The following is a 27,264-nucleotide window of genomic DNA, read 5'->3' as shown; positions in this document are numbered from 1 at the left end:
AGGGCCGACAGACAAGTTCCTTACTTTTTCCCCATTCCACTTTCCTCTTCCATTTTTGCGGTAATGAAGAAATTATTTGGTTATAATTTTGGGTAGAGCAGACATTTCCATGTTTTTGTTAGCTGCATGTGCGACATAACTCCACCAGTCCTACCTATGATATCATTTACGAAGATTATACTTTTTTTTTTCTTTTCTTTTATAATGTTTTTTTATCAATTAGTATATTTGAGTTCAACCACAATATTTGTTGCATTTTTTGTTCTGTCGTTTCTGGAGGATTACATTGAAATTGCAACCAACTTTCTATGGCTTGTTTTAGAAATAGTGATATTTGGGAGATGATTTTCTTTTCAAATAATTTTTCTATCTTTTGTTTCTGTGCATTGCTACACAGATGCCTGAATCATCTTAGATTTTATTCATGAATACATAGGCCAGTTTGAATGACAGTCAGATGATCTACAGTGGGGAGAACAAGTATTTGATACACTGCCGATTTTGCAGGTTTTCCTACTTACAAAGCATGTAGAGGTCTGTAATTTTATCATAGGTACACTTCAACTGTGAGAGACGGAATCTAAAACAAAAATCCAGAAAATCACATTGTATTGCATAATGTATTGCATTTTATTGCATGACATAAGTATTTGATACATCAGAAAAGCAGAACTTAATATTTGGTACAGAAACCTTTGTTTGCAATTACAGAGATCATACGTTTCCTGTAGGTCTTTACCAGTTTTGCACACACTGCAGCAGGGATTTTGGCCCACTCCTCCATACAGACCTTCTCCAGATCCTTCAGGTTTCGGGGCTGTCGCTGGGCAATACGGACTTTCAGCTCCCTCCAAAGATTTTCTATTGGGTTCAGGTCTGGAGACTGGCTAGGCCACTCCAGGACCTTGAGATGCTTCTTACTGTGTGTTTCGGGTCGTTGTCATGCTGGAAGACCCAGCCACGACCCATCTTCAATGCTCTTACCGAGGGAAGGAGGTTGTTGGCCAAGATCTCGTGATACATGTCCCCATCCATCCTCCCCTCAATACGGTGCAGTCGTCCTGTCCCCTTTGCAGAAAAGAATCCCCAAATAATGATGTTTCCACCTCCATGCTTCACGGTTGGGATGGTTTTCTTGGGGTTGTACTCATCCTTCTTCTTCCTCCAAACACGGCGAGTGGAGTTTAGACCAAAAAGCTCTATTTTTGTCTCATCAGACCACATGACCTTCTCCCATTCCTCCTCTGGATCATCCAGATGGTCATTGGCAAACTTCAGACGGGCCTGGACATGCTCTGGCTTGATTAGGGGGACCTTGCGTGCGCTGCAGGATTTTAATCCATGACGGCGTAGTGTGTTACTAATGGTTTTCTTTGAGACTGTGGTCCCAGCTCTCTTCAGGTCATTGACCAGGTCATGCTGTGTAGTTCTGGGCTGATCCCTCACCTTCCTAATGATAATTGATGCCCCACGAGGTGAGATCTTGCATGGAGCCCCAGACCGAGGGTGATTGACCGTCATCTTGAACTTCTTCCATTTTCTAATAATTGCGCCAACAGTTGTTGCCTTCTCACCAAGCTGCTTGCCTATTGTCCTGTAGCCCATCCCAGCCTTGTGCAGGTCTACAATTTTATCCCTGATGTCCTTACACAGCTCTCTGGTCTTGGCCATTGATGTGCTTCTCAGAGACCATGGAGAAATAGAAGTGGTGTCCCTCCACAGGGTCGTCCAGATCCACAGCATTGATTAGCTGGATGAGCTACAAGACACATAGATATACTGTAGCTGTCAGACGATGGTTCTCACTGACAATGATTGTCACTGAGCATCGGAAAAGAAAAAAAGCATAGAAAGTCCTCACTAGGACATATCCCCACATTTACAGTGCCTTCAGAAAGTATTCACACCCTTTAACTTTTTCCAAATGTTGTTGTGTTATAAAGCAGGATACAATGCATTTAATTGTAATTTCTTGTGAACGTTCTACACAAAATACACTGTAATGTCAAAGTGGAAGAAAATTCGAACATTTGTAATAAATTAATGAAAAATAAAACACTAATATATCTTGACTGGATAAGTATTCAACCCCCTGAGTCACCTTTGACAGTGATTACAGCTGTGAGTCCTTCTGGGTAAGTCTCAAAGAGCTTTCTACACCTGGATTGTGCAACATTTAACCATTATTATTTTCAAAATTCTTCAAGCTCTGTCAAATTGGTTGTTGATCATTGCTAGACAACCATTTTCAGGTCTTGCCATACATTTTCAAGCAGATTTATGTCAAAACTGTAACGCGGCCATTCAGGAACATTCACTGTCTTGTTGGTAAGCAATTCCAGTGTATATTTGGCTCTGTGTTTTAGGTTATTCTCCTGCTGAAAGGTGAATTCATCTCCCAGTGTCTGTTGGAAAGCAGACTGAACCAGGTTTTCCTCTAGGATTTTGGATTCTGCTTAACTCTATTCCGTTTCTTTTTTATCCTGAAAAACTCCCCAGTCCTTAACAATTACCAGCATACCCATAACACGGTGCAGCCACCACTAAGCTTGAAAATAAGGAGAGTGGTACTCAGTAATGTGTTGTATTGGATTTGCCCCAAACATAACACTTTGTATTCAGGACAAAAGTTAATTGCTTTGCCACATTTTTTGCAGTATTACTTTAGTGCCTTGTTGTAAATAGGATGCATCTTTTAGAATATTTGTGGATCAACAACATTACTAACTCTGTCAATTAGGTTAGTAATGTTGTTGATCCATTCTCAGTTTCCTCCTTTCACAGCCATTAAACTATTTAACTGTTTTATAGTCACCATTGGCCTCATGGTGAAATCCCTGAGCGGTTTCCTTCCTCCTTCCTTAGGAAGGATGCCTGTATCTTTGTAGTGACTGGGTGTATTGATACACCATCCAAAGTGTAAATAATAACTTCACCATGCTCAAAGGGATATTCAATGTCTGCTTTTTTTATTGTTACCAATCTACCAATAGGTGCCCTTCTTTGCGAGGCATTGGAAAACCTCCCTGGTCTTGTGGTAGAATATGTGTTTGAAATTCACTGCTTGACTGAGGGACCTTACAGATAATTGTATGTGTGGGGTACAGAGATGAGGTAGTCATTCCAAAATCATGTTAAACATTATTATTGGGGCCTCCCGAGTGCCGCAGCGGTCTAAGGCACTGCATCGCAGTGCTTGAGGTGTCACTACAGACCCGGGTTCGATCCCAGGCTGTGTCATAACCGGCCGTGATTGGGAGTCCCATAGGGCGGCGCACAATTGGCCCAGCATCGTCTGGGTTAGGGGAGGGTTTTGCTGGGGGCGCTTTACTAGGCTTATCGCGCTCTAGCAACTCCTTGTGGCGGGCCTGGCGCCTGCAGGCTGACTTTGTTCATCAATTGAACAGTGTTTCCTCCGACACATTGGTGCGGCAGGCTTCCGGGTTAAGCAGGCGGGTGTTAAGAAGCGTGGTTTGGCGGGTCATGTTTCGGATGACTCGACCTTCGCCTCTCCTGAGCCCGTTGGGGAGTTGCAGCAATGAGACAAGATTGTAATTGGATCGCAATTGGATATCACGAAATTCGGGTAAAATACAAAATAATAATAATATTATTATTATTATTATTATTATTGCACACAAAGAGAGTCAATGCAACTTATTATGTGACCTTTTAAGCAAATGTTTACTCCTGAATTTATTTAGGCTTGCCATAACAGAGGGGTTGAATACTTATTGACTCAAGACATTTCAGCTTTTCATTTTTTATTAATTTGTTAAAAAAAATAAAAAGATATATACATACGTCAACTTTGACATTATGGGGTATTGTGTGTAGGCCAGTGACAAAAAAATCTCAACTTAATTCATTTTAAATTCAGGCTTTTCATTTTTTATTATTTTGTAAAAAATAAAAATGAAAAACATAATCCAAATTTGACATTATGGGTTATTGTGTGTAGACCAGTGACAAAACATCTGAATTTAAATCATTTAAAATTCAGGCTGTAACACAACAAAATGTGGAACTAAACAAACAACAAAATTGTTCAAGGGGTGTGAATACTTTCTGAAGGCACTGTAGTTGAGACAAGACAAGGTAACTGACAAGGTACAGTAACAGTGATTGTGACATAACATCTGCATTGTCCCCTCAGGGATACGAAGCTCAAACCTTGTGACTCAGCCCATAGCCCACATACCTGTACAGAAGGCCAATGTTACATTATTCTCAGTGAAAATAGTGAGGGATGCATCGTACCTCTCCTGACTGTGTGCCTTCACAGATATATGGCTGGTAGTCTCTGGCAGGCCTTGGCGCATTGTCGTTTATGTCCAGCACTTTGATGAACAACACCACAGACGAGGATAGATGGTTCTGCTCTGCAGTTGTGAAGATAGACATTTGTTGTCCATTGGATACATGCATCATAAATGCTTTGGAAAAGCTCTGTCACAAAGGCAGTTTAACGTGATGAATGTTACTGTAACAGTCACATCTCTTTGAATTACAACGGTGGCACAAATGGGTGTTTCATTGCTCAATCCCAAAGCAAACATGATATTGGACAAAATGAAAGCCAAAAAACAGTTTAGACCCTTTCAGTAGAGTTGAACATTGTGCTTTGTTTGAGGCTAGATGAAGATGGTTCAGTATATCAGTAAGTTATTGCCAGTCATAGCGCATTCACAGCAAATTGGCCAGTGTTGATTTTTCAGTGTAACATTTATAGTGTTGATTAAGGAGTTAAATTCACTCTGTAAGAGTGAAATTCAAACTCAGTAGTGTAAAAGAACGCCCAGTGTTGGTCTTAATAAACAGTGTTATTGTTTTACACTGTTTACAGTAAAACAGTCCTATCAAAACCACACCCATCATTATCATATTTACCAGCATGCTCTACTGCAGGTTGATTTTTTAGGATTGTTTTTAATATCTGTGTTTTTGCATGTACATTGATTGATTGATTAATCTTATTCTACACAAAAATAAATAACATACATTTTTCTAAACTAATCCAATTAGTTACTTACATCTGTTGAATTGGTTGTTCCGATTTAAATGGTTTAGGTAGTGTTTAAATATTGTCATATTTCCTAACCTTGACAGTCACTCTGAATGCAGGTTGCGGATGAATAAAAATTCAAACTGTTGAATATCATAACTCTGGCTGGATTACAATAGGAATTACACATCACTTTGCAAGCCAGCATAATGTGACTTGCAGGCCTGATGTGGCCTCTAAACTGGAAGTTTCCTAACACCACTGTGTTACGGTAAAACTAGGCCATCAACCAGGCTATCAAAGTAAGGCCTTATGATATATGTAATGTATTGTCATAGAGTTTAATTTTAATGATAACATTTGCCCAGGAACTCACTTAGTGAAAGCCACAGGCCTTTAAAAGGAAATAATTCAACAACCATGTCTCTGTCACTAACACATACAGTCATGGGTGTTCACTCTACAATTTACTCAAACAGAAAAGGCACCCTGGGAAATCTGCAAATTAGGTTTTACAACATACAGTGTTAAAACAACACTTTTTTTTACTGTAACAGTACAGGTGCTAATGTCTTATAGTGAGGAAGTGTAACAGTGTCAGCACTAAGCAAAGGGAGTCCAGTTGGCTCTAAATCATGTGTTATGTTTTACACTGTAGGTGTTGCGTATTACTCTACAGTAGAGCTATGCAAACACCAAAATTGAGTTCAACGAGTGCAATGAGGCCCTTTATCACTTCCCCAAAATCAGATGAACTCGTGGATACCATCTTTATGTTTCTGTGTCTATTATGAAGGAAGTTAGAGGTAGTTTCACGAGCCAATGCTAACTAGCATTAGCACAATCATCAGTCATTGCGCTAACGCTAGTTAGGAATTGCGCTAGAGCTCGTTAGCAACTTCCTTTATGAAGAGTCATAAAAATGTATCAACGAGTTCTTCTGACTCTGGGGAAGTAGATAAAGGGCCTCATTGCCAAAATCCCAAAGTATCCCTTTAGGATTACAATGGGGAACACTGCAACGTAGTTAAATCTTTAACAAAAGTGTTATTTTAACACCAGTACAGTGGGACTCATATGTTCTCTGAAAATAGTGTACATTTTATCCTTTCAGAGTTAAATGTACATGATTGATTTTACTGTGTTTGCCATCATAGTTGATATTGATGTGCTTTTCTCTGTATTATCAATACTTTGTTGTATTGTATATGTATGAGATAGATACTCCTTACTTGTTTCTTTGGCTGTTATGGTTAGATTGTGCCAGGCTGCTTCCTCACGGTCCAAAGGTTTCGCAAAAAATACGGTCCCATTGTTTGGGTCTATTTTGAAAGCTTTTCTGATATCGCTGCTTTCGTGAATGGAATATCTGGAAGAGAAATCACCAGGACACACAGTTAGCGAGCAATGCAAAGCGCTGGTTTCTCATAGTTGACCAAACGCTTCAGTTTGGTTTTAGACCCCATCATAGCACTGATACTGCACTCGTGAAGGTGGTAAATGACCTTTTAATGGCGTCAGACCAAGGCTCTGCATCTGTCCTCGTGCTCCTAGACCTTAGTGCTGATTTTGACACCATTGATCACCACATTCTTTTGGAGAGATTGGAAACCCTAATTGGTCTACACGGACAAGTTCTTGCCTGGTTTAGATCTTATCTGTTGGAAAGATATCAGTTCGTCTCTGTGGATGGTTTGTCCTCTGACAAATCAATTGTACGTTTTGGTGTTCCTCAAGGTTCCGTTTTAGGACCACTATTGTTTTCACTATATATTCTACCTCTTGGTGATGCCATTCGGAAACACACTATCAACTTTCACTGCTATGCGGACGACACAGCAGTACATTTCGATGAAACATGGTGAAGCCCCAAAATTGCCTACCCTGGAAGCCTGTGTTTCAGACATAAGGAAGTGGATGGCAGCAAATTGTTTACTTTTAAACTCAGACAAAACAGAGATGCTAGTTCTAGGTCCCAAGAAACAAAGAGATCTGCTGTTGGATCTGACAATTAATCTTGATGGTTGTACAGTCGTCTCAAATAAAACTGTGAAGGACCTCTGCGTTACTCTGGACCCTGATCTCTCTTTTGATGAACATATGAAGAATATTTCAAGGCTTGTTTCCATCTTCGTAACATTGCAAAAATCAGAAACGTTTTGTCCAAATATGATGCAGAAAAGCTAATCCATGCTTTTGTCACTTCTAGATTAGACTACTGCAATGCTCTACTCTCTGGCTACCCGGATAAAGCACTAAATAAAGTTCAGTTAGTGCTAAACACGGCTGCTAGAATCTTGACTAGAACCAAAAAAATTGATAATATTACTCCAGTGCTAGCCTCTTTCAACACTTGCTTCCTGTTAAGGCTAGGGCTGAGTTCAAGGTTTTACTGCTAACCTACAAAGCATTACATGGGCTTGCTCCTACCAATCTCTCCAATTTGGTCCTGCCATACCTACATACACATACGCTATGATCACAAGACGCAGGCCTCTTTATTATCCCTAGAAGTTCTAAGCCAACAGCTGGTGGCAGCTCTTTCTCCTATACAGCTCCATTTTTATGTAATGGTTTGCCTACCCATGTGAGAGACGCAGACTCGGTCTCAACCTTTAAGGCTGAAGACTCATCTCTTCAGTAGGTCCTATGATTGAGTGTAGTCTGGTGGTGCGAAGGTGAACGGCAAGGCACTGGAGCGACGAACCGCCCTTGCTGTCTTTGCCTGGCCGGCTCCCCTCTCTCCACTGGGATTCTCTGCCTCTGACCCTATTACGGGGGCTGAGTTACTGGCTTACTAGTGCTCTTCCATGCCTGGTTGGCCCTGTAAGGGGTATCGTCGGACAGTGCCACAGTGTCCCTCGACTCCCCCTATCTATGTGCCGGGGGGCTAGGGTCAGTCTGTTATATCTGGTGTAATTCTCCTGTCTTATCTGGTGTCCTGTGTAAATTTAAGTATGCTCCCTCTAATTCTCTCTCTCTCCCTTTCTCCCTCCCCTCTCGGACGACCTGAGCCCTAGGACCATGCATCAGGACTACCTGGCCTGATGACTCTTGGCTGTCCCCAGTCCACCTGGTTGTGCTGCTGGTCCAGTTTCAACTAATGGAACCCTGACCTGATCACCGGGTATGCTACCTTGTCCCAGACCTGCTGTTTTCGACTCTCTCTCTCTCTCTCTCTCTCTCTCTCTCTCTCTCTCTCTCTCTCTCTCTCTCTCTCTCTACCGCACCTACTGTCTCGACCTCTGAATGCTCGGCTATGAAAAGCCAACTGACATTTACTCCTGAGGTACTGACCTGTTGCACCCTCTACAACCACTGTGATTATTATTTGACCCTGCTGGTCATCTATGAACATTTGAACATCTTGAAGTACAATCTGGCCTTAATGGCCATGTACTCTTATAATCTACACCCGTCACAGCCAGAAGCCAGAAGAGGACTGGCCACCCCTCAGAGCCTGGTTCCTCTCTAGGTTTCTTCCTAAGTTCCTGCCTTTCTAGGGAGTTTTTTGTAGCCACTGTGCTTCTACATCTGCATTGCTTGCTGTTTGGGGTTTTAGGCTTGGTTTCTGTATAGTACTTTGTGACATCTGCTGATGTAAAAAGGGCTTTATAAATCAATTTGACTTGATTTGATGACAAAGTACAGAAAAGTTATAGACAAGAACAACATAAGATATTACATTCAATTCAAAATAAATCAAAAATAGTTATGTATTGGAAAGAAAACAAGAGACAACAAAAATACTATTTACACATTATTCATATATACATATTCATATTCTTACATACAGTGAAGTTAAATTAGATCTTTATAAAGAGGAGAGGTGCTGTGATACGATATGTTTTTTATGTATTTAAACTAGATTTTTGCCTTAGTAACCTCTGGTGGCAGAGCATTCCACGATCACATTGCTCTATACATAATTAAGCAACACATTAAATCTGTTTTTGGTTTGGGTACCGTGAAGAAACCCATAGTGGCATATATGGTGGGGTATGTACAGTATGTACTGTATTTACAGTACCAGTGAAACGTTTGGATACACCTACTCATTCCAGGGTTTTTCTATAATTTGACTAATTTCTACGTTGTAGAATAATAGTGAAGACATCAAAACAATGAAATAACACATATGGAATCATGTAGTAACCAAAAAAGTGTTAAGAAAATCAAATCAAACAAATCAAAATATATATTTATAGCCACCCTTTGCCTTGATGACAGCTTTGTACCCTCTTGGCATTCTCTCAACCAGCTTCATGAGGTAGTCACCTGGAATGCTTTTCAATTAACAGGTGTGCCTTCTTAAAAGTTAATTTCTGGAATTTCTTTCCTTCTTAATGCGTTTGAGCCAATCAGTTGTGTTGTGACAAGGTAGGGGGGGTATACAGAAGATACCCCTATTTGGTAAAAGACCAAGTCCATATTATGGCAAGAACTGCTCAATTAAGCAAAGAGAAACGACAGTCCATTATTACTTTAAACATGAAGGTCAGTCAATACGGATATTTCAAGAACTTTGAAAGTTTCTTCAAGTGCAGTTGCAAAAACCATATTTTTATTTTATTTTATTTTATTTCACCTTTATTTAACCAGGTAAACCAGTTGAGAACAAGTTCTCATTTACAACTGCGACCTGGCCAAGATAAAGCAAAGCAGTGCGATAAAAACAACAACACAGAGTTACATATGGGGTAAAACAAAACAAAGTCAAAAATACAACAGAATAAATATGTATACAGTGTGTGCAAATGTAGCAAGTTATGGAGGTAAGGCAATAAATAGGCTATAGTGCAAAATAATTACAATTAGTATTAACACTGGAATGATAGATGTGCAAGAGATGATGTGCAAATAGGGGTACAAATGAGCAAAATAAATAACAATATAGGGATGAGGTAGTTGGGCGGGCTAATTTCAGATGGGCTGTGTACAGGTGCAGTGATCGGTAAGGTGCTCTGACAACTGATGCTTAAAGTTAGTGAGGGAGATAAGTGTCTCCAGCTTCAGAGATTTTTGCAATTTGTTCCAGTCATTGGCAGCAGAGAACTGGAAGGAATGGCGGCCAAAGGAGGTGTTGGCTTTGGGGATGACCAGTGAGATATACCTGCTGGTGTTGCTATGGTGACCAATGAGCTAAGATAAGGCGGGGATTTGCCTAGCAGTGATTTATAGATGGCCTGGAGCCAGTGGGTTTGGCGACGAATATGTAGTGAGGACCAGCCAACAAGAGCGTACAGGTCACAGTGGTGGGTAGTATATGGGGCTTTGGAGACAAAACGGATGGCACTGTGATAGACTACATCCAATTTGCTGAGTAGAGTGTTGGAGGCTATTTTGTAAATGACATCACCGAAGTCAAGGATCGGTAGGATAGTCAGTTTTACGAGGGCATGTTTGGCAGCATGAGTGAAGGAGGCTTTGTTGCGAAATAGGAAACCGATTCTAGATTTAACTTTGGATTGGAGATTCTTAATGTGAGTCTGGAAGGTGAGTTTACAGTCTAACCAGACACCTAGATATTTGTAGTTGTCCACATACTCTAGGTCAGACCCGTCGAGAGTAGTGATTCTAGTCGGGTGGGCGGGTGCAAGCAGCGTTCGGTTGAAGAGCATGCATTTTGTTTTACTAGTGTTTAAGAGCAGTTGGAGGTTACTGAAGGAGTGTTGTATGGCATTGAAGCTCGTTTGGAGGTTTGTTAACACAGTGTCCAATGAAGGGCCAGATGTATACAAAATGGTGTCGTCTGCGTAGAGGTGGATCTGAGAGTCACCAGCAGCAAGAGCGACGTCATTGATATACACAGAGAAAAGAGTCGGCCCAAGAATTGAACCCTGTGGCACCCCCATAGAGACTGCCAGAGGTCCAGACAACAGGCCCTCCGATTTGACACATTGAACTCTATCTGAGAAGTAGTTGGTGAACCAGGCGAGGCAGTCATTTGAGAAACCAAGGCTATTTAGTCTGCCAATAAGAATGCGGTGGTTGACAGAGTCGAAAGCCTTGGCCAGGTCAATGAAAACGGCTGCACAGTACTGTCTATTATCGATCGCGGTTATAATATCGTTTAGGACCTTGAGCGTGGCTGAAGTGCACCCATGACCAGCTCGGAAACCGGATTGCATAGCGGAGAAGGTACGGTGGGATTCGAAGTGGTCGGTGATCTGTTTGTTAACTTGGCTTTCAAAAACTTTTGAAAGGCAGGGCAGGATGGATATGGGTCTGTAACAGTTTGGATCTAGAGTGTCACCCCCTTTGAAGAGGGGGATGACCGCGGCAGCGTTCCAATCTCTGGGGATCTCAGACGTTACGAAAGAGAGGTTGAACAGGCTAGTAATAGGGGTTGAGACAATTTCAGCGGCTAGTTTTAGAAAGAAAGGGTCCAGATTGTCTAGCCCAGATGATTTGTAGGGGTCCAGATTTTGCAGCTCTTTCAGAACATCAGCTGTCTGGATTTGTGTGAAGGAGAAGCGGGGGGGGCATGGGCAAGTTGCAGCGGCGTGTGCAGAGCTGGTGGCCGGGGTAGTGGTAGCCAGGTGGAAAGCATGGCCAGCCGTAGCAAAATGCTTGTTGAAATTCTCGATTATTGTAGATTTATCGGTGGTGATAGTGTTTCCTAGCCTCAGTGCAGTGGGCAGCTGGGAGGAAGTGCTCTTATTTTCCATGGACTTTACAGTGTCCCAAAACTTTTTGGAGTTAGTGCTACAGGATGCAAATTTCTGTTTGAAAAAGTTAGCCTTTGCTTTCCTAACTGCTTGTGTATATTGGTTCCTAACTTCCCTGAAAAGTTGCATATCGCGGGGGCTATTTGATGCTAATGCAGTACGCCACAGGATGTTTTTGTGCTGGTCAAGGGCAGTCAAGTCTGAGGAGAACCAGGGGCTATATCTGTTCTTAGTTCTGTATTTTTTGAATGGGGCATGTTTATTTAAGATTGAGAGGAAATTACTTTTAAAGAACAACCAGGCATCCTCTACTGACGGAATGAGATCTATATCCATCCAGGATACCTGGGCCAGGTCAATTAGGAAGGCCTGCTCGCTGAAGTGTTTTTGGGAGCGTTTGACAGTGATGAGGGGTGGTCGTTTGACCGCGGACCCGTTACGGACGCAGGCAATAAGGCAGTGATCGCTGAGATCCTGGTTGAAGACAGCGGAGGTGTATTTAGAGGGTAAGTTAGTCAGGATGATATCTATGAGGGTACCCATGTTTACAGATTTAGGGTTGTACCTGGTAGGTTCGTTGATAATTTGTGTGAGATTGAGGGCATCTAGTTTAGATTGTAGGATGGCCGGGGTGTTAAGCATATCCCAATTTAGGTCACCAAGCAGTACGAACTCTGAGGATAGATGGGGGGCAATCAATTCACATATGGTGTCCAGAGCACAGCTGGGGGCTGAGGGGGGTCTGTAGCAAGCGGCAACATTGAGAGATTTATTTCTGGAAAGGTGGATTTTTAGAAGTAGAAGCTCAAACTGTTTGGGCACAGACCTGGATAGTATGATAGAGCTCTGCAGGCTATCTCTACAGTAGATTGCAACTCCACCCCCTTTGGCAGTTCTATCTAGACGGAAAATGTTATAGTTGGGGATGGAAATTTCAGAATTTTTGGTGGCCTTCCTAAGCCAGGATTCAGACACTGCTAGAACATCAGGGTTGGCGGAGTGTGCTAACGCAGTGAATAACTCAAACTTAGGAAGGAGGCTTCTGATATTTACGTGCAGAAAACCAAGACTTTTACGGTTACAGAAGTCAACAAATGATAGCTCCTGGGGAGTAGGAGTGATACTGGGGGCTGCAGGGCCTGGGTTAGCCTCTACATCACCAGAGGAACAGAGGAGGACTAGAATAAGGATACGACTAAAGGCTTTAAGAACTGGTCTTCTAGTGCGTTGGGTACATAGAATAAAGGGGGCAGTTCTCCGGGCGTTGTAGAAAAGATTCAGGGCATTATGTACAGAAAAGGATATGGAAGGATATGAGTACAGTTCAGGTAACCCTAAGCGTTGGGTAACAATGAAAGAGATAGCATCACTGGAGGCACCGATTGTATGGGGGGTGGAACAAAGGAACTATTTGAGGCAGTTTGAGAGGGACTAGGGGTTCTACAGTGAAATTGTATAATAAGAACTAACCCAAACAGCAATAGGCAAGGCATAATTGACATGGGAGAGAGGCATAAAGCAATCACAGGTGTTATTAGAGAGAGCTAAGACAACAACTGGTAATAGCGATAACGTTTGGGCTGAGGCTAAACAGAATAAACAGGACAGCATGGCTACCACAGCATTCTTCAGCGATACGCCATACCATCTGGTTTGGGCTTAGTGGGACTATCATTTGTTTTTCAACAAGATAATGACCCAATCTCTCATGAGGACAGCCACAGACATGGAAGACCCAGAGTTACCTCTGCTGCAGAGGATACGTTCATTAGAGTTACCTGCCTCAGAAATTGCAGCCCAAATAAATGCTTCACAGAGTTCAAGTAAAGACACATCTCAAAATCAACTGTTCAGAGGGGACTGTGTGAATCAGGCCTTCATGGTCGAATTGCTGCAAAGAAACCACTACTAAAGGACACCAATAAGAAGAAGAGACCTGCTTGGGCCAAGAAACACGAGCAATGAATATTAGACTTGTGGAAATGTGTCCTTTGGTATGGAGTCCAAATTGGAGATTTTTGATTCCAACCGCCGTGTCTTTGTGAGACGCGATGTCAGTGAATGGCTGATCTCCGCATGTGTAGTTCCCACCGTAAAGCATGGAGGAAGAGGTGTTATGGTGTGGGGGTGCTTTGCTGGTGACACTATCTGTGATTAATTTAGAATTCCAGGCATGCTTAACCAGCATGGCTACCACAGCATTCTTCAGCGATACGCCATACCATCTGGTTTGGGCTTAGTGGGACTATCATTTGTTTTTCAACAAGATAATGACCCAACACACCTCCAGGCTGTGTAAGGGCTATTTTACCAAGAAGGAGAGTGATGGAGTGTTGCATCAGATGACCTGGCCTCCACAATCCCCCAACCTCAACCCAATTGAGATGGTTTGGTATGAGTAGGATGGCAGAGTGAAGGATAAGCAGCCAACAAGTGCTCAGCATATGTGGGAACTCCTTCAAGACTGTTGGAAAAGCATTCCAGGTGAAGCTGGTTGAGAGAATGCCAAGAGTTTGCAAAGCTGTCATCAAGGCAAAGGGTGGCTATTTGAAGAATCTCAAATATAAAATATATTTAGATTTGTTTAACACTTTTTCGGTTACTACATGATTCCATATGTGTTATTTCATAGATTTGATGTCTTTACTATTATTCTACAATGTAAAAAATAGTACAAATTAAGATAAACCCTTGAATGAGTAGGTGTGTCCAAACTTTTGACTGGTAGTGTATGTCTGTTTGAAGTCTACACAAATAGATTATACAAGTGGTTAACCATTTTCAACACACATACGTTTCTAAAAAAGGCTAGAAGTAGTCAATTTCTGGTGAAATTAGGTGGTTAGGAGGCAGGACATCTGTTCAGGTTGTCTCCTATTGGACAGTTATGGAGGGTCATTTTACCTGATTGGGTTGTCCACTGCATCAGTGTCCCTGGCACTAACGGTGCCAACCACGGCCCCTACCACCGCATTTTCCGGAAACTTCAACTCATAATCATGCGCCAGGAAGATAGGGGCCTCATCCACGTCCTCCACGACGATCTTTAGGGTCGTCCTGTCCCAAAACAATTTGTAGCTCAGTAAGCGTGCGTCTACGTGTTCGTTGACAGCCTCCGCAGCCATGACGAACCGCCGCTTGCTCTCATAGTCTAGAGGCTAAAAAAGTTAAGCAATCAATAACAACTCTTCGTAGCTAACCTCTTACTTGAAGACAATTTTTGACATGGAACAACAAAAAACCTATTTCTATTGATTTTCCAACGTAATACAGTCTGCCACTTTAGATTAATTGGCCTAAATGCTTATTATGAAGACATAACAGTTGCACAGAACCAGCACACAGCTTCCTCCATTCAAGTCCCCTTTCCTTACCTCAGCAGGGCGGTAGGTAGCCTAGTGGTTAAGAGCATTGGGCCAATGACCAAAAGGTTGCTGGCTCCAATCCCTGAGCCATTAAGTGAAAAATCTGCCGATGTGCCCTTGAGCAAGGCACTTAACCCTAATTGCTCCTGTAAGTCGCTCTGGATGACTAAAATGTCAATGTAATTCTATCAAATAAGATGAGAAAAAATGCTTTATTCAAAGTAAACTTTACTAGTAAAAAACAGCATCCAAACCATCAATTCCTTCCCAGCGTATCGGGAAGCATAAAGCCAAGTCTGTGAAGGGCATTGTCAAGTCTACTATAAATGAATAATGCAAGAGAGGATAGGCCCATAGCCGCTGGAAGTATGGGTGCTGCAGCAACCCCTGAAAAATCATTTATTATAAAAATTATATAGACAGTATCAGTCAAAAGTTTAGACACACCTACTCATTCAAGGGTTTTTCTTAATATTTTACAATTTTTTATATTGTAGAATAATAGTGAAGACATCAAAACTATAAAATAACACATCATGTAGTAACCAAAAAAGTGTTAAACAAATCAACATATATTTTATATTTGAGGATCTTCAAATAGCCATCCTTTGCCTTGATGAAAGCTTTGCAGACCCTTGGCATCCTCTCAACCAGCTTCACCTGGAATGCTTTTCCAACAGTGTTATGAGGTTTTCATAATGTTGTGTGAACCAGGTTAAAGTTAGTAGATAAGTGACTGGGCGCCGCACAGTCTGAATACCAAGGAGTCCATTATGTCAAGGGAGCTTATTGGTGGTTTATCTTAGAATGATTGATGGACATGATATACTGACTTGGGTACAGAGTACGAACATCAGAGAAGGGTGTGCCCACTGATGGTTAACAGATGTGGTTGAAGAAACGTGTTATCGAAGCTATATAAGCTGAGATATGTTCTTTGTTCAGTAGTTCGAAATGGCAAGAGGCAAAGCACTGTCTGTTTGTTATAACAAACCATGATACCTATTAAATATTTATATGAACTCCCCAGCTAAGTGTTAAATATCTTCATGCATCATGAATTACTTGATACCCGAGAAACTCATCATAACAAACAGTCTTGAAGGAGTTCCCACATATGCTGAGCACGTGTTGGCTGCTTTTCCTTCACTCTGCGGTCCGACTCATCCCAAACCGTCTCAATTTGGTTGAGGTCGGGGGATTGTGGAGGCCAGGTCATCTGATGCAGCACTCCATCACTCTCCTTCTTGGTCAAATAGCCCTTACACAGCCTGGAGGTGTGTTGGGTCATTGTCCTGTTGAAAAACAAATGATAAGCCCACTAAGCCCAAACCAGATGGGATGGCATATCGCTGCAGAATGCTGTGGTAGCCATGCTGGTTAAGTGTGCCTTGAATTCTAAATAAATCACAGACAGTGTCACCAGCAAAGCACCCCCACACCATAACACCTCCTCCTCCATGCTTTACGGTGGGAAATACACATGCAGAGATCATCCATTCACCCACACCGCGTCTCACAAAGACACTGCGGTTGGAACAAAAAATCTCCAATTTGGACTGTAGACCAAAGGACACATTTCCACCGGTCTAATGTCCATTGCTCATGTTTCTTTGCCCAAGCAAGTCTCTTCTTATTATTATTGGTCTCCTTTAGTAGTGGTTTCTTTGCAGCAATTCGACCATGAAGGCCTGATTCACGCAGTCCCCTCTGAACAGTTGATATTAAGATGTGTCTGTTACTTGAACTCTGTGAAGCATTTATTTGGTATGCAATTTCTGAGGCTGGTAACTCTAATGAACTTATCCTCTGCAGCAGAGGTAACTCTGGGTCTTCCATTCCTGTGGCCGTCCTCATGAGAGCCAGTTTCATCATCGCACTTGATGGTTTTTGCAACTGCACTTGAGGTGTCTGTATACCACCCCTACCTTGTCACAACACAACTGATTAGCTCAAAAGCATTGAGAAGGAAAGAAATTCCACAAATTAACTTTTAAGGCGGCACACCTGTTAATTGAAATGTATTCCTGGTGACTACCTCATGAAGCTGGTTGAGAGAATGCCAAGAGTGTGCAAAGCTGTCGTCAAGGCAAAGGGTGTGTTATGACTTACCCTCATGGGCTGAGGATCAAAGATGCCGGCTAGGCAAATGTTTGAACACCCCCTCTCCTGGGGGACAGTTTTATAACCGGTTGAAAATTCCTTGCAGAAACTTTCTGTTCCGTGCCATACAGTAATGGGAGAGGGAAATTCCCTGTGAGACAAAGGAAGTCTTCCCGCCAAGACTCCAACATCCAAAAGTGGATAATGAAACGTTATTCCTACTTAAAATAATGTGGGAAATGGTCGGTGGGGAACAATCATGACAAATGTGTTACTATGTTGTGATGTCATTAAAGACGGTGGAACAACATAACTGTATCTCTGGGGGTGTACACTTCCCAGTTATGAGGTTTGCATCTAATTGTTGTATAAAATGAATGATTAAGTATAATACTACTTTTTTGAAGATAACAATGTGATTTTAGTATTCTAGATGAGATGATTGTTTTCCATATTGATTTGTTCTCAGTCAGTGGCCGCGCCCAGATGAGCACAAACATGATGGAATGCCCCTTTTATGCAGAGTGCATAAAAAGCCTTGAAAAACATTAACATTAGACCAGCAGACGTGAAGTATGAGCTAAACGTTACAAAATGGTTTAAAACTACAACTCCATTACCAAAGGAAGACCAAGCAGATTACGGAATAAGCCGGATGTTGCAAATGGTTGAATTTCTACCAGACCAGGAAGCGTGAAGCTGAAGCTACACGTTACAAAATTGTTAGACCAGAAAGACCAGAAACTCTGAAACTCTCAACCTCTACACGAGGTGGAGAAGAAGACAATGCACTATACCTTATCATCTCAGTCTGCAGCTGGTATGTATATTAGTCTAGAGAACTTTCACTAAAGACACGAGTTGGGAAGGACAATCCCTCTCCGACAACCGCTGGTACATCTGAAGTATCCATTCTAACCACCACTATGACCAGAAACTCTACCAAGGACATTGGGATCTCTGTTGGGCAAACCAGAGTCTTACTTCATCAACTCAACTATCGAGGACAGCTACACGTAAATACATGTTGCATTTCTAATACGAATTAGCGTTTAGTGGGGTTTTAAGCATTTGTATTTCCGTGAGTGTAGTTTCCAAAGTAACCACGATAGTTTGAATCTCTGTCTCTCCATTCCACTCTGACCCTCCTTCTACCCAATCATTTATGCTATTGTTAGTCCAGTCCTCTAGGGACCTGTTTTCATTGTATTACGTTAGTAATCAATAACCTATGTGTGTGTGTGTGTGTGTGTTTGAATTGTGTTATTATTTAGTTGTGTATTGCTGATTCATCAATAAGGTAAGGGTTCTTGCAGGTTCAAGGATTATGTGACGTTTAGAATGAGACTGATAAGAGGTAATTATTTAATAAGTGACTGTTATCGATATATAGAACATATATATATTCTAAGAGTTTAATTCGGGAGATGGTAACTCGTTAAACAACTTCTTCCGTGGTGCCCCAAATTCCTAATGAGTTAATTGTAACATGAGTAATTTAATTGAGTGACAATTAAACATAGTTAGGTGATTCGATAAATAACAGTCATATATTAAAGTAAGTCACGTCATACAGGTGGCTACTTTGAAGAATCTCAAATATAAAATATATTTTGATTTGTTTAACACTTTTTCGGTTATTACATGATTCCATATGTGTTATTTCATAGTTTTGATGTCTTCACTATTATTCTACAATGTAGAAAATAGTAAAAATAAAGAAAAACCCTTGAATGAGTAGGTGTGTCCATACCTTTGACTGGTACTGTATATATATATATATATATATATATATATATAAAATAATAATAATAATAATAATAATAATAATAATTTCGTAAAAGTAGTGCTCCGGGCTCTTTAACTGTCCTGTATTAGCAGACCGATATATCCGTCTGCAGGGCCAGCGGTGCCCCCCCCCCACCACCAGACTACTACTTCCTGCAGCTATGAAAGGGCCCTTCAAAGAAAGGACTAACTATTGATAAAAATATATGAAAACACATGAAAAACATAAAGCATAAAGAAGTCAATAGATGTACGGATGTACAGTGTACATATTAGGACAGCCTCAGCCTCACAGGAATGTAACACATTGTATTGATGGCTAAAGTACAGTACAGTGTTTTATATGTGTTCACCTTGGCCAACAGGACCACCCCTTCCTGTGTGACTGGATCCGTTTGGACCTTGAAGGTTGCGCTCTCCTCCAGGTCCTTTAGACTGTAGTTCATCCTGGCGTTGATGCCCACGTCGCCATCGTCTGCCATGATCCTGCCCACCGTGTTGCCCACCGCAGCAGACTCAAGAACAGCAAAGGTATACATGTCTTGGGGGAAAAGAGTCCAAGGAGAGACCAATGAAATAGGTTTATAGATACATCTGTTAAATGTATTCTGCTTCACAGATACAGTGTTTTGGATAAGGAACCTTTGTGAAGACATATTCTATGTAATGTGACTTTTCAAATTTTCACATGCCTGAAAGAAATGAACAAGGACTATCCTTGTACTTGACTGTACTTGTACTTATTGTATACTAAGTTTATAGTAGTTTCCTGTGTGGCTGAAAAAGTGTGGCGATTGAGTTGTGAATAGCCAGTCAAGGGTGTCTGCAGTAGTGTGGAAGAATAACAACAGAAATAATTTGTGGTCCATGGGAATCATTTGTGGTAAAGCAATGATAAGTCATGGCAGGTCTATTTAATCCTGGCGCAACTCCAATAAGAAGATGAGAACATGTGAACGTGTCTTCAAGTGAGTCCATCTGGATCACTGGTGGACGCTCAACAGAAAGCAGACTGCCCAAAACATAAAGAACAGACTCTGATAATAACTTTAACATTTTTAAAACCATCTCACACATAACAGGGTATTGGTCAGTGGGTGAGATATTAGTGATGGGGGGAAAAATCGATACAGTAACATATCGCAATATTATTTTTAGACAATATTACATCGATATTTGACTCAAAGTATTGATAAAAAAATTAAGATTTTGAAAGTATGAAAGGCATACTTTGTTAAAACTGCTGTCCCTGTTTTCCCATTTGAGAGGAATTTATTTATTCATTTAGAGAGGTTTATCTCAGAGAAGGCCAGATTTGTTTCTAAAGGTCATGACAAATGTCCTTTCATATGTGAAAGATTAAATTCATCTCACAAACAGATATACACACACTCGTGCACAAACACACGCACACACACACACAGACACACACGCGTGCGCACACACACACACACACACACACACACACACACACACACACACACACATACACAGAAACATTCTTTGTCTCTCTCTCTCTCTCTCTCTCTCTCTCTCTCTCTCTCTCTCTCTCTCTCTCTCTCTCTCTCTCTCTCTCTCTCTCTCTCTCTCTCTCTCTCTCTCTCTCTCTCTGTCTCTCACTCTCTCTCTCTCAGAATGTACATCTACTTGTGTGTTTAAACTGCAGTCTACAACAAGGAGTAAGAGCAGAATACAAAGGTGTCATACAGACCGAAGAGGCTCTAAATACTCATGCCATGTATAACAAGTCACCATTGCACACTCCGATTTTCATCCTTTGTGATGTGAATCAGCATGTGTGAGAGGTTTGGCAGTAGCACAGAGTGTGCGGCAGTGACTGATGTGACTCACTGTGCTGGAAAGTGGGTCCGTTATCATTGACATCCGTCAGGCTGATGGTGACAGTGGTGGAGGCAGAGTAACCACTGCTGAGTCCCAGCATATCCTTCACCTGCACCACCACTAGATACTGCTCCCTAGCCTCCCTGTCCATGTTGGCCATTGAGGTCATGATGACGCCTGGGGGGGTTAAAGATCGTTGACACTAAACATGACTTATTTTGATGCATTCATGGACCCATGTGAATGTCTCTACAGTATATCTCTCAACTATACCTGTCTTGGGTTCCACAGAGAAGTAGGCTCCCCCAGTAGAATAGAGTAGATGAGCTTGGCGTTGTTTCCGAACAGGGGATCGTCAGCATCTGCGGCTGTCACCTGGGCCACAGTTGTCCCTGTGGGGGAGGAGAGGATCACACAGGCAGGCTTGGCTAAGGTTGCAGCCACTCAGCCCCCCTCCAGCAGCCGACAGGGAAATAAAGTGATTATGCCACGGTCCCACTGGGTATGTCTGTCTGGATCAGTGGGGCAGACAATGGGGGGGGGGGGGGGGGGGCTGGGTGCCCGATGCTCACTGTGGCCTCTCACTAGGCACCGAGGCTGAGCAGGTGTGCTTGACAACCTCTCCATCCCCCGGCATGACATCACTCCCTATCATTCTCTCTTCTTGTTTCTCTCTCTCCACCACTCTATCACTATCTTTCCATGTCCCTCTCTTTCAGTCTACATGTCTATCTCTGTTACTTCTAGCGACCTCTCTCTCTCTCTCTCTCTCTCTCTCTCTCTCTCTCTCTCTCTCTCTCTCTCTCTCTCTCTCTCTCTCTCTCTCTCTCTCTCTCTCTCTCTCTCTCTCTCTCATTACTTTCTGTATCTCTCATTCTCTGTGTCTCCACATCTTCTCTTTTCCTCTCTTTCTCACTCTTTTCCTCAAAGTCAAATGCATTATGATTTATTACAAGAAATATATTATTCTGCAGGGCAGATTACATATAAATTGAAATGGTAATGCTTGCGCTATGAAATGGCACTGGTAATGATAACATTATTTAAGTGAAAATAAATCATATGAGGGATTTATAGGTATGATACCTAAACCAATACTTTCATCTTCCTGAAATGGTGACGGAGGACAGCCATCCCTTTACAGCCTTTCAGAATGTTGAATGAGATGTGATGAAACAATTTCAAATGCTCTTCAAGGTACATTTCAAACCTGTATGAAATCCCCTGTACCATGTGAGGGACTTCAACAACTCACAAACTTCAGGTGCTCAGTAAAATACAATACATTTGATTCCTCAACTAAGATTTCACATGATCCAAATGCATAATTTAAATGTATTCATTTCAAATGCTCTTCAAGGTACAGGTGCAGGTGACTTCAAATTGTAACTTCAGGTGCTCAGGAAAATACATCAGATCCCTTAACTAAGATTTCTTATCATCCATATATGTAATTTAAATGTAACTACTGGCGTCCATATTAGTACAGCCTCAGTCTCAGCAGGAGTTGTTTCAAACTTCTGCTGAGACTGAGGCTGTCCTATTATGGACACTGTATTATTTGCGTATTGATGCTGTCGAACATACCCATGGGACACATCTCTTGGATGCTGGAGACATAGGGCTCATTCTGGAACTGGGGTATGTTGTCATTGATGTCCTGGACCTTAATGATAAACTCTGACTGAGGCTCCACAGGTTCATTGGACCTCCTAGCGAGGGCCTGAGCCTGGAGAACATAGAAGGCCTTCTCCTCGCGGTCCAGCTTCTGCAACGCACGTATCTCTCCTGAATACTCATCGATTTCAAACATCTCCCCAGCACCTTCCCCCGACAGAATATACTTGATAGCGAAATCCCCTCTGTCGTAGTCTGATTTCAGCTGAGGGAAAGGAGAAAAGGAAACAAAGAGCCATTAACGTATTTGCTTCGTAATGTATTTGATTCATAATGCATTTGCTTCATAATATATTTGCTTTGTGTTTTCTTGTTCCATTTTTTTGTCCTGTCTACTAACCATCTAGGAAAAGGCATTACTAAAATGTAGGAAATGTTTATTCTGTGGAGAACTGGTACCTGGCCAATCACACGTGGAGTGGGGTCCTCCTCTGGGAGAAACAGCTGTTTCCAGATCCAGCCTCGTCTGAGTCTGCGGTGTAGAGCGGTAGTGGGAGACCCCTGGCCCAGCTGGTGGTTGGGCTCCAGGCTGTGTGGAGCTCCCTCCTCACACAATACACAGTATGGTGTCATGGACAGGATAATAACTAACGCCAGTAGACCAGGACACTGCATTGTGTTAGTCCCCTGATCCGTTTTCCAACCCGTCTCTTCCCGTGGTTAGCGCACAGAGGTGCATGTGTTACTGGTCCATTAAAAAGGTTAATCTGAGCGTCAGAGAGACACAGTGATACGGTGATGACCTCAGAGAGGTGCTTAGCCACCCTGCCAATGGCCTGTTGCTGGGAACTGCCATTCCGCTGTTGAAGGGACAAAGGTGGTTGGAATGGATGACTTGTTACACTTGTTTCACAGGATGAATATTCAAAAAAATCCAACATATATATTTTGTAACATTAATAAAAGTGGAGATGATGGGTGAATTAATTCTGGTCAATTCAACCACAATGAGAGATGTAATTCCTCATCTGGACATTACAAAACCGAGATCAATATACTTAAGAGGCACTGGCGTAGCACACACTCCCGCAGCCCCCGCAAGGCGTGGGGCCCAAACCCCCTTGCTCGGACTTTGCAGGTGTCCCCGCGAAACCACGCTACGCCACTGATAAGAGGAGAGGCAAGTCATCTTTCATATTTGATTGTTGTTTTATCTAGCTGACAAGATGAGAGAGTATTTTTACCAGACTTTGACACCAATCTAAATACCAGCCATGCCCTCTAACAACCCCTGGTCAAACACTGTATTTCGAGACATGAAAATACATTTGAATTAAACAGCTATTACTGACAAACGCAGCTTCCACTGAGATATCCAAGAAAATATATGAACTAGAAGCAATTTTGCTTGGGAAAAGATCATTACGATTTTGTGTTTCTGTTTCTTGTAAGTATGCTCTAATGCTGGGGTCTTGACTTTAAATCCTGTGAGGATGAAAAGCCTTCTCTGTTTTGTAAGGAAACAAGGCAATGTATTGTATTCCATGGACGAGCAGTAGGACCCAAACATCATTCCTTCAGTATGATACAGCACTCTGCAGCTGACTAATCAAGACGTGTAATTAAATCAATGCCTGGTTAGATATGGATAATAGAGACACATGCGCCTGAAAAAAATAAATTAGAATGGATGTTGCAATGACCAAGTCCAAGACTATTGAATGTGTCTTCCTCTGAAATGTCGACCTTCGGTCATGTCTAGGACATTGTAGGATGACTTCATATCTAATGGTAGTTCCGAAAGGGGGAGTTTAGGGAATGTGGAAACCCAGCTACAGGAGTGGTCAATATTAACAATGCAAACAAAGAGATATGATTTGTAGAACATATTTTACTAATCTTATATTAATAAAATCTAAAAAAGGTTGTGTTGTCCGCATTTTTTAAAATGAAAGTGAAATGGCAATTCTAGTGCATTTTAGTTGTTTAAAGACAATGTTTGAAAGTGCCACCATGACAACTGTGCAATGTATCATCTTGTCGCTTCTGCCATTGACAGAGAAACCAATATGAAACCATAGTCATTGCATTGGAATGGAATGGTAACCAATAGCGATACACCTCCAACAGCTGGTGTCTCTGTCAGTGGCTTGTTTCTATTTTAGCATTTTGCTAATCTACCATTTCCCTCAGATTGTCTTCATGCTACTTCCATTTTAATTGTGTCTCATAGAGAGCATTTGTGTAATTGAGTCAAATAGTTGCTGTCTGACTGTTCTCTCCAGATTGTCCCACAATTGACCCACGATTCCTTTTGAGTCTCCTGTTCAGAGAAACTCTCCAAATTACTTTGGGGTGAGAATGACTTAAGATGTGAAATAGTAGTTTCATCAAAATACCATCACAACAAGCATTTTCTATCGGTGAAATGTTTCTAGTAGTTTAACGTTTTGTATGTTTCTGAACGTCACCAGAGACAATGCTATGTGCAATAATATTAAATAATACAATAATATTGCGTGCATTGAGCAGTTAGTATAGTTGTCATTGTAGTAGCCATGGAGGTCTGACTGCCTAATGGTCATATTTAATCTTGTGAAAGTATATTTACTGTCAAGCCCCATAAAAATAAACTACCAATGCCCAATTTTATTTTAGAAATTCAATTTGGTCACACAATGTGAGTGAAAGTGTGTATGTTTGTGTGTATTTGTGTCTTAACTGGGCATATTCATATCAGCGTGAGACTCATGGAGTGGCATTCCAATTAGTGGCCAGTGAATCGTAAGGTAATGATGGGCCTTCATCTGGCTGCCAAGCAGCCTAACTGAACGCTGCGGGCCAAAACTAGACAACAGCCCCTGACGCTACTGAAAGGCATCTCCCAGTGTTTAACATTTCCCAATTTAGTACGCCGATACAGATCAGTGCCAGATAAGTCACACAACAGTGGCTGGCTGACACACTGCCCAACAGATCTGGAGATGGTTGGTTGGCTAACAAGATGCACTACAGGCAGCCAAAATGGCGGAGCATAAACTACGTGGAAAAAGAGCACATCTGCTCTTATACAAATGCTCATTAGGCTTATTAGGCAGGCCTTTTCACTGAAATCTGTCCTGACCATGGAATAAGTGCTGTGGTGTTTATCTAATCCGAGATATTAGAAATACCTAATGCAAAAACAATAGACTATATGAATACGACAGCTTTAGCTGCCAAACCATCTTCTATATTTCTATGCATGTCCATTAGAAATTCATTTTTGCAATAGCTTATTTACATGACAATAAGACTGAAATGGCATCTGGCTCAATGGTATCAAGTAACACAATGAAAAATGGTGTGGATGGTGTTTGGACTACTTATTCTGGAATCTATCAAAAATGCTGGGGTGTTGATCTGAGCAACCCCAGAAAGAGGTATATTTTCCATTAGCTAAACCATTTGAATGTATTTTTGATGACTAGGATCAGTGCGTGTAGAGCCCTGTGGTTGGCAGCCATTTTTTTATGTAGTAATAGGCCTTCTTCCTCCCATTCCAGCAGACCTCCTGGAGCACCAACATGTACACTTCTCCACTACTCCACCACATGACAGAGTGAGAATGAGCTGGGGTCTTGCAATGTTAAGCACTAGATGCAGTGAGACCATCACATTACTTTCCTATATGTGCTCTCATGGAGATATTTACATTCTCCACATCTCACTTCACATACTGTTAAACTACTTACCTAACATTTCTTAGACCAGGCTGTGTTAGGCATGTGTGCAAGTGTAACACAAGGTAGTCTATGTAGACAATCAAATATGTTATAACAGAGTAACTACAGTATAATACCACATGTAATACCATTATAACATTATGTCCATCATAGACTACCATTTTTTTGTGTGTACCTCCCCCTTTCTTCTTATTTTCTCCGCTTTTTCTCTCTTTCTCAAACACTGGCACTATTGTCTGGGAGCACATCTGAACAGTGCTGAACACTCACAGCCTCCATTGCCATGCAAATAGCCCCAGCAATGAGATACAAATGGATTACTATCTTTCTACCCAGCTCTCTCTTTCTTTTGCTCTCCCTCTCTCTATCTCTTTGCGAACAATCCGGCACTTATTGCTGATGTGGCAATTCATCTAAGGTGACTATTTCTGCGAGTGACAAAGAGGGGTTCAGTCTGTTTTTGACATTTAAACCCGATGAAAAAGACGGAGAAAGCCCTCGATATAGGCTTCGTCTTGATATTGACACGTTTTTCTAAACGACGGGCCTGTCGTGACCTCAAGTTGTGAATTCATGTATGTTTGGTGGTGAATCATCTGTGGACACTGTCGGACTATTGTGGAGAGTTCTCGCTACTTCAGCTGTTGTAGAGGAACAATTATCCCTAATGATAATGCTTCTCACTCCAATAACTAAAAGCTACTTTTCCCTTTAGGGCCACCGTAAATAATACTTAAAAAAAAAAAAAATACACAATAAATGTTTTGCTCCTGACCAATAAATTAGCACACAGGACTAGGTTTAACATCAGCTGGTTGAAAACTAGACACACAGCAGATATCTGTAGACTTGCTTTGAGGCAGGACTTTCTTTCTTGGCATGTACACTATTTTGACATGCTAACCTTGCAGATTAATAACATTCCAAAATGTTAATGGATGCGTCATTAGCCAGCAGCGTTTACTGCATTCTCCCCTCTGAGGCAGTAACATGAGGATTTTGTTATTTTGTAACCACAGATTGGTTCAGTTGCTGTGAACTCCATGACTCACATTTTGTTTCCATGTCAAATGCAGAAATATCAGGACTTGTACTGTGACATTTCAAACCTCCATCCATTATAGACTGAGTCTAATGGAGCCTTCTTT

The 27,264-nt window shown here is 41.7% G+C and overlaps 1 pseudogene across 1 annotated transcript; it reads right to left on the bottom strand.

Annotated features, from left to right (window-relative positions):
* Positions 1-1,645: 1,645 nt before the first annotated feature.
* LOC311108924 (cadherin-20-like) lies at positions 1,646-26,132 on the bottom strand (annotated as a pseudogene). The gene is made up of 10 exons: positions 26,126-26,132; positions 22,851-23,101; positions 22,362-22,656; positions 21,048-21,166; positions 20,784-20,951; positions 19,286-19,473; positions 14,581-14,834; positions 6,238-6,374; positions 4,261-4,382; positions 1,646-1,759 (listed from the first exon to the last, which is right to left on the bottom strand). The product of its transcript is annotated as a cadherin-20-like (transcript).
* Between the last annotated feature and the right edge of the window lie 1,132 nt (positions 26,133-27,264).

Source organism: Coregonus lavaretus, assembly GCF_964263955.1.
Source record: "Coregonus lavaretus genome assembly, chromosome: 34".
NCBI lineage: Eukaryota > Metazoa > Chordata > Actinopteri > Salmoniformes > Salmonidae > Coregonus > Coregonus lavaretus.
Note: the sequence above shows the minus strand (reverse complement) of the source record. Positions and strands in the feature narration are given on the sequence as shown.